Raw genomic sequence first — 8806 nt, 5'->3', positions numbered from 1 at the left:
GGGAGGAGCTTCCAGTTTGGACTTTCCAGTTCCCCATCTTGAGCTAGCATGAGTAGGCTTCTGCTGCTTCCAACCAGATAATGCCAGACTCACAGCTTGGACTCGATTTGATTTGAACACATTCAAAATGTAGCCACCACCCACCTTAATACCCCTACCCTAGACCGGCCTCTCACTCCCAGTTACCCTGTTCCTGTCACCATCACCAGCATTTGGAGTTACATTTTCCTCACATCCTTGTTCCCGTTCTCTGTGAGGCGCCTCTTACCTTCCCATCCCCCTCCCCGACAGTTCCCACTGTCCCACTCCATACCTTCTTCAGTCCAAGCTCTCATCTCAGCACCAGCTTCCTTTCCACATCTGACTCCAGGGTCTCTCTTCTCCATCCCATTCAGCAGATCACCACCACTACATCATTTATTTTCTTTTTTCTTTTTAAAAATTATAGACGACAACCAACCAACCCTACCTATGTATAAGGGTAAAAAAATAATAATAGGCCGGGCGCGGTGGCTCACCCCTGTAATCCCCGTGCTTTGGAAGGCCGAGGTATGCAGATTGCCTGAGGTCAGGAGTTCGAGACCAGCCTGGCTAACATGGTGAAACCCTGTCTCTACTAAAGTTGCAAAAATTAGCCAGGCGGGGTGGTGCATGCCTGTAATCCCAGCTACTCGGGAGGCTGAAGCAGGAGAATCGCTTGAACCTGGCAGGCGGAGGTTGCAGTGAGCCAAGATCGTGCCATTGCACTCCAGCCTGGGCAACAAGGGCACAACTCTGTCTCAAAAAAATAAAAATAGCTGGGCGCGGTGGCTCGCGCCTGTAATCCCAGCGCTTTGGGAGGCCGAGGTGGGTGGATCACGAGGTCAAGAGATTGAGACCATCCTGGCCAACATGGTGAAACCCCGTATCTACTACAGATACAAAAATTAGCCGGGCGTGGTGGCGGGTGCCTGTAGTCCCAGCTATTCAGGAGGCTGAAGCAGGAGAATCACTTGAACCCAGGAGGTGGAGGTTGCACTGAGCTGAGATTGCGCCACTGCACTCCAGCCTGGCGACAGAGTGAGACTCCGTCTCAATAAATAAGTAAATTAATTAATTAAATTAAATTAATAATAATAATAATAATAATAATATGAATGGTTGGGCTCAGTGGCTCATGCCTGTAATCCCAGGACTTTGGGAGGCTGAGGTGGACTAGTCTGGGCAACATGGCAAAACCTCATCTCTACCAAAAAATATATACATATGCAAAAGTTAACTGGGTGTGGTTACAGCTGTAGTCCCATCTACTCAGGAGACTGAGGTGGGAGGATTGCTTGAGCCAGGGATATGGAGGTTCCAGTGAGCCAGGATCACATCATTGCGCTCCAGCCTGCGTGACAGAGTGAAACTCTGTCTCAAAAAAAAAAAAAAAATGATGAATTACATCATGTATGTATTCAGAAGTACATACAAAACATATCAGCATAATTTAGAATGAATGTATGTGGGGAGCTAAAACCATCCCCCATGTTAAGAAACAGAACACAAGGCTGGGCGCAGTGGCTCACTCCTGTAATCCCAGCACTTTGGGAGGCCAAGGCAGGTGGATCACAAGGTCAGGAGTTCAAGACCAGCCTGACCAACATGGTGAACCCCCGTCTCTACTAAAAAAATACAAAAAATTAGCTGGGCGTGGTGGCACGCACCTGTAGTCCCAGCTATTCAGGAGTCTGAGGCAGAAGAATCGCTTGAACCTGGGAGGCAGTGAGTGACAGAGCAAGACTACGTCTCAAAAAAAAAGGGCTGGGCACGGTGGCTCACGCCTGTAATCCCAGAACTTTGGGAGGCCGAGGCGGGTGGATCATGAGGCCAGGAATTCGAGACCAGCCTGGCCAATATGGTGAAACCCCATCTCTACTAAAAGTACAAAAATCAGCCAAGCGTAGTGGCATGCGCCTGCAGTCCCAGCTACTTAGGAGACTGAGGCAGAAGAATCACTTGAACCCAGGAGGCAGAGGTTGCAATGAGCCGAGATCGTGCCACTGCACTCCAGCCTGGGTGACAGAGTGAGACTCCGTCTCAAAAACAAAAAAAAAAGAAAGAAAAAAGAAACAGAAGTACTCATTATCTTCTTTAAATGTCTCATTTAAATTGTTCAAGCATGGCCAGGCGTGGTGACTCGCACCTATAATCCCAGCACTTTGGGAGGCCAAGGCAGGCAGGTCCCTTAAGCTCAGGAGTCTGAGACTTGCCTGGGCAACATGGTGAAACCCCATCTCTAAAAAAAAAAAAAAAAAACACAAAGTGTTCAAGCACCTTTGGTGACTCCCTGTTTCCTATTCTAGCTTCCCTAGCCTGTTTTTCAGTCGGGCCCCCTCACACTGGCCTTGGCGTTCTCCTCACTGCCTCTTCCACCCCACCTTCACTCTGGCCATTACACTTCATCTAAGAGCACAGGATCAGAAACATAAAATCTGTGTTCCAGGCCCCTCTTTGTCATTTATTAGCTGTCTGAATTCAAATAGATTGTTTAAGCTTTCTGAATTAGTCAGTACTCTTTTGGTAGCAAGTAACAGAAACCAAATTCAAACCGGCTGACGTAAAGGAGGAGACGTAATGGCTTATCTCAGACAAATTTTAGGATAACTCAAGCTTCAGGCACAGCTGGATCTAAGGACCCGAACCATGTCACCAGGAAATGGTCTCTTGGCTGTTTTCCTCTGGGTTGGTTTTATTATCATCCCCCATTGTTTCAGCAAAGGTTCTTTTTTTTTTTTTTTTTTTTTTTTTTGAGATGGAGTCTTGCTCTGTCGCTTTGTTGCCCAGGTTGGAGTGCAGTGGCACAATCTCGGCTCACTGCAAGCTCTGCCTCCCGGGTTCATGCCATTCTCCTGCCTCAGCCTCCTGAGTAGCTGGGACTACAGGTGCCCGCCACCACGCCCAGCTAATTTTTTGTATTTTTAGTAGAGACAGGGTTTCACCATATTAGCCAGGATGGTCTCAATCTCCCGATCCCCTGATCTGCCTGCCTCGGCCTCCCAAAGTGCTGGAATTACAGGCGTGAGCCATCGCACCCGGCCAGGTTCTTTTTTTTGTTTTTTTTGTTTTTTTTGAGATAGAGTTTCATTCCTGTCTCCCAGGCTGGAGTACAATGGCGTGATCTCAGCTCACTGCAACCTCTGCCCCCCAGGTTCAAGCAATTCTCCTGCCTCAGCCTCCCAAGTAGCTGAGACTACAGGCGCCTGGACCACCATGCCTGGATAATTTTTGTATTTTTAGTAGAGACGGGGGCTCACCATGTTAGCCAGGCTGGTCTCGAACTCCTGACCTCAGGTGATCTGCCCGCCTCGGCCTCCCAAAGTGCTGGGATTACAGCTGTGAGCCACCATGCCCAGCCTCAGCAAAGGTTCTGACTGTGAGTCTCATTGGCCTACTCGAGTCACATACCCATTTCTGGAGCCCTGGCCAGTGGTAGGCCAGGCCTGGTTATGCCTACCCTGGAGTTTGGATGGAGTTAGACCCTGGTTGGTGTGAGAGTGAAGAGACAGGCTTTTCCAAGGAAAACCAGGGTTCTAATTGCAGAAAAAGGGAAAAGGGATGTTGAATAAACAACATCAACAGATACTCTCAGTTCTCACTTTCCTTGTGAGTGGGAATCTCTGTTCTGCCAAATGTTCAAGCCTGCTGAGAAGATAAAAAAAAAAATTAGAGATATGAAGTTTCATTGAAAACTGTAAAGTTCAACAAAAATGGAAGTGATTTTGAAGAAGATAATCTCTTTGACTTGCCTCCAACTGTTTACCTGTCAGATGCGCTTTGTCTAGCCAAGCCTACCCTTCCTTCAGCCCCCAGCCCAGTAGGAATTGGACTTTTTCCAGCACCTAGAGCCTCTTGGGTACCTGGAGACCTTCTCAGCATTTAGATGGGCCACATAGTTTAGCATTTAATTAGATATGGACTGGGCCTGGTGGCTCACGCCTATAATCCCAGCACTTTGGGAAGGTGAGGCGGGTGGATCACTTGAGGTCAGGAGCTCGAGACCAGCCTGGCCAACATGGTAAAACCCCATCTCTACTAAAAATACAAAAATTAGCTAGGCGTGGTGGTGCGCGCCTGTAATCCCAGCTACTCAAAAGGCTGAGGCAGGACAGTAGCTTGAACCTGGGAGGCAAAGGTTGCAGTGAGCCGAGATTGTGCCACTGCACACCAGCCTGGGTGACAGAGTAAGATCCCATCTCAATAATAATAATAATTAGATATGGTCTTTCATTGTCTAGGTTGTTTTTTAGGAATATTACAGTTGAGCCAGGCATGGTGGCTCACACCTGTAATCCCAGTACTTTGGGAGGCCAAGGCAGGAAGATCATTTGAGCCTAGGAGTTCAGGAGCAGCCTGGACAGCACAGTGAGACCTCATCTCTATTTGTGTGTGTGTGTGTGTGTGTGTGTGTGTGTGTGTGTGTGACAGAGTCTTGCTCTGTCGCCCAGGCTGGAGTGCAGAGGTGCAATCTCAGCTCACTGCAACCTCCACCTACCTGGTTCAAGCAATTCTCCTGCCTCAGCCTCCTGAATAGCTGGGATTACAGGCGCACACTACCATGTCCAGCAAATTTTTTTGCATTTTTAGTAGAGACAGGGTTTCGCCATGTTGGCCAGATTGGTCTCGAACTCCTGACCTCAGGCAATCAGCCTACCTGGGCCTCCCAAAGTGCAGGGATTACAGATGTGAGCCGCTGCGCCCAGCCCTCTATTTTTTTTTTTTTTAAGAATATTACAGTTTAGTTGACAATTCTCTCATGGATCATCAACACTTACAGATGAAATGGAAACAATGTTGAGTCTCAAGATAGCTCCTCCTCTCCTCCTGCCATGTTTAACACTCTCACTGTTCCCAGCTGGTGTCTGCTCAGGGAGTTCATGCTAATTTTAATTTTCTCTAGTTATTAGCTTCTTTGAGAGAAGAACTTGTGCCTATTGTTCTCTACTCCTTATAAGGGCCTAACCCACTGTTGAACACATTTTAAGTCTGCAGTACATCTTTGTTGGTTGTTTTAAAAATGATCTTCTGAGCTGGGTGCAGTGTGCATACCTACAGTCCCAGCTACTCAGGAGGCCAAGGTGAGAGGATTGCTTGAGCCCAGGGGTTTTAGACCAGCAGGGCAACATAGCAAGACCCTGTCTCTAAAACAAAGTAACCAAAAGTAATCTTCTCGCTGGGCATGGTGGCTCATGCTTGTAATCCCAGCACTTTAAGAGGCCGAGGTGTGTGGATCACCTAAGGTCAGGAGTTTGAGACCAGCCTGGCCAATATGGCAAAACCTCATTTCCAGTAAAAATACAAAACTTAGCCGGGAATGGTGGCGTATGCCTGTAATCCCAGCTACTCAGGAGGCTGAGACAAGAGAATCACTTGAATCCGGGAGGCGGAGGTTTGCAGCGAGCCGAGATCGTGCCACTGCACTCCAGCCTGGGTGACAAAGTGAGACTCAGTCTCAAAAAAAAAAATCAACAAAAAACCAAAACAAACAAACAAACAAACAAAAAGACACCACATACAGGAATAAAATGTACTGAGGAGACAAAAGAGTGTCAACCCAAAGATCTCTTTCAGAGGGGTTCCCTTAACTCTGGCAGGCCATGAAGATGATGCCTGGGAGCCCCAGGATTCTCCTGTTACTTTCTTGTGCCCTCAGAAACCACCCTGGTGACTCAGTAACACAAACCTAGGGTGTTGAGTGGGTGGGGCACCGCTTCCCATCCCAGTTTATCTGGTTTTCCCAGGCAGAATAGTACACTGAAGCTGTAGGCAAAGAGGAAGCCCAAGATAGGGGAAGGCCAGGGTGTTGGTTCCTCAGTTTGTTGAAATCAGAGTCATGAAGCAAGACAAGCCAGGGCTTGCTCAGCATTTCTCCTTCCTGGCATGGGTTCACCTCAGCCCCAATTCAGTGGCAGCTCTGTTGGTTCAGAGGGGTGAGGTATCCAAGAGGAGGAAGCTTGTACAATCCTGCTAGCAGGGGAGGGCTGATGGTGGGGTGGAGTTTCAAAGGAAGCCTCTGACATCTGACAAAGGCTGAGTCAGTTATATTGCCCCATCTCTGAATCTGGCTTCTCCTGCTCCTCTACCCTACCCATCCTGCCTTCCAGACACACCAAAGTTCTTTTTATCCCTGACCATGACAGGCATGGCTGCTGTGTGCAGCTTCATAGGTTGTGCACTGCACAGTTCCAGGAGGTGCTATTCCCATAGACAAAGGAGTGAATAACAACTCCAAGAATCATGCACAATTGTACCAGGCAGCCCCGAGCCAAGCCCTTTTATGACTTCCTTCCTTTCCACATATTGCTTACCCTGCCACAACTGCCCTTGTTTGCCTTTCCTCCCCCCATTTCTTTATATGGTGCAACATCTAACACTTAGTTCTCAAATTCTGCCCAAATATAATCCTGGTGAACACAAACATAACAGAATGCATATGGAAGACCTGACATACAGGAGTCTCGAACTGGCACATTGCCAGCTCATTAAGCTTGGTAGTTTTATTATGCCTGTGGGGTGTTCTAAAAGGTAATGTAAGTAAAGTCCATTAGAATGGCTAAGATGAAAAATACACAATACTAAGTGTTGGTGAAGATGTGGAGCAACTGGAACTCTCATACATTGCTAGTGGGAGTGTAAACTGGATAGCTACTTTGGGAAACTAGCGGTATCTACTAAAGTAGAAGAGATACCTAGTCATGTATGATCTAGCAGTTCCTAGAAATACATACACATGTACTCCTAGAAATATGCATACATACATAGGCTTCAAAAAAAGTGCAAAAATGTTCACAGCAGCACTATTTATAATAGCCCCAAACTAGAAACAACTCAAATACCCATCAACCTTAGAATAGATGAATAATATGGTATATTAATAAAATGGGGATGGGCGCAGTGGCTCATGCTTGTAATCCCAGCACTTTGGGAGGCCAAGGTGGGTGGATCACCTGAGGTCAGGAGTTCGAGACCAGCCTGACCAACATGGTGAAACCCCATCTCTACTAAAAATACAAAATTAGCCGGGTGTGGTGGCACATGCCTGTAATCACAGCTACTTGGGAGGCTGAGGCAGGAGAATTGCTTGAACCCGGGAGGTGGAGGTTGCAGTGAGCTGAGATTGTGCCATTGCCCTCCAGCCTGGGCAATAAGAGCACAATTCCGTCTCAAGAAAATACAAATGGCTGGGCACGGTGGCTCACGCCTGTAATCCCAGCACTTTGGGAGGCCAAGGCAGGCAGATCATGAGGTCAGGAGATCGAGACCATCCTGGCTAACACGGTGAAACCCCATCTCCATTAAAAATACAAAAAATTAGCCGAAAGTGGTAGGGGGCACCTGTAGTCCCACCTTCTCAGGAGGCTGAGGCAGGAGAATGGCGTGAACTGGGAGGCGGAGCTTGCAGTGAGCCGAGAACTCGCAAATGCACTCCAGCCTGGGTGACAGAGCAAGACTCGTCTCAAAATAAATAAATAAATAAATTAATTAAAATAAAATAAAAAAATAAAATAAAATAAAATAAAATGAGATGTAGGCCGGGTGAGGTGGCTCATGCCTGTAATCCCAGCACTTTGGGAGGCCTAGCTGGGTGGATCACCTGAGGTCGGGAGTTCGAGATCAGCCTGACCAACATGGAGAAACCCCGTCTCTACAAAAAATACAAAATTAGCTGGGTGTGGTGGTGGGCGCCTATAATCCCAGCTACTTGGGAGGCTGAGGCAGGAGAATCGCTTGAACCCGGGAGGCGGAGGTTGCAGTGAGCCAAGATTGCGCCATTGTACTCCATCCAGCCTGGGCAACAAGAGTGAAACTCCATCTCGAAAAATAAATAAAATAGAATAAAATGGGATGTTACATAGCAGTGAAAGGAATTATTTCTTCACACAACACACAGAAAAGGTCAGACACAAAAGAATACATACTGCAAGTTCAAAAACAGGCACTATGGTGTTAAAAATTAGAAAAGTGGCTCCCCCATGAGGATGGGTAGTGATTGGAAAGGAGCATGGCGTTTCTGATGTGCTGGTAATATTCTATTTATTAATGTGAGAGGTGGTTGCACAGGTGTGTTCATTTTGTGAAAGTTTATTGAGCTGTATACACTTAGGATTTGTGTGCTTTTGTGTATGTGTGTGATGCTTCAATAAAAACAATTACTTAACAGAAGAAGACAATGTCTACTTTTTGCCATGATGAAGGAATGGGGTCTAGATTTATCCTCTCCTTAATCAAGCAAAAAGTTGAATGAAATATATGAAACAGTGGTTTTAAGACATTGGTCATTGGTCAACAGGGAACTCAGGACAGTGATCCTTAAGAGAAGGGAAACCAAGGAGGTGAGCAGAGCAGATGTCCCAGCTGGAGAGAGTGTCCAAGCTATAGCACAGAGAACGTGGGCTCCTGGAGACCTGCAGAGGAGTCCCCTGACTTTTTTATTTTTGAGACAGGGTCTCACTTTGTCACCGAGGCTGGAGTGCAGTGGTGCGAACACGGCTCACTGCAGCCTCAACCTCCTGAGTAGCTGGGACTATAGGTGCAAGCCACCACACCTGGCTACTTTTTGTATGTTTTGTAGAGACAGGATTTCATCATGTTGCCCAGGTTGGTCTCAAACTCCTGAGCTCAGGTTATCTGCCTGCCTCAGCCTCCCAGAGGGCTGGGATTACAGGCGTGAGTTATTGCGCCTGGCTTCCCCTGATTCTTTGGGTTCCAATCAGTCACGTGTGTGAAGAAACTACTGACACACTGGGGAAAGGAACCCTGGAGAGGAGGAGGAAATGGATCCGTC

The sequence above is a fragment of the Pan troglodytes genome, chromosome 12 (genome assembly GCF_028858775.2).
Source record: "Pan troglodytes isolate AG18354 chromosome 12, NHGRI_mPanTro3-v2.0_pri, whole genome shotgun sequence".
Lineage (NCBI taxonomy): Eukaryota > Metazoa > Chordata > Mammalia > Primates > Hominidae > Pan > Pan troglodytes.
Note: the sequence above shows the minus strand (reverse complement) of the source record.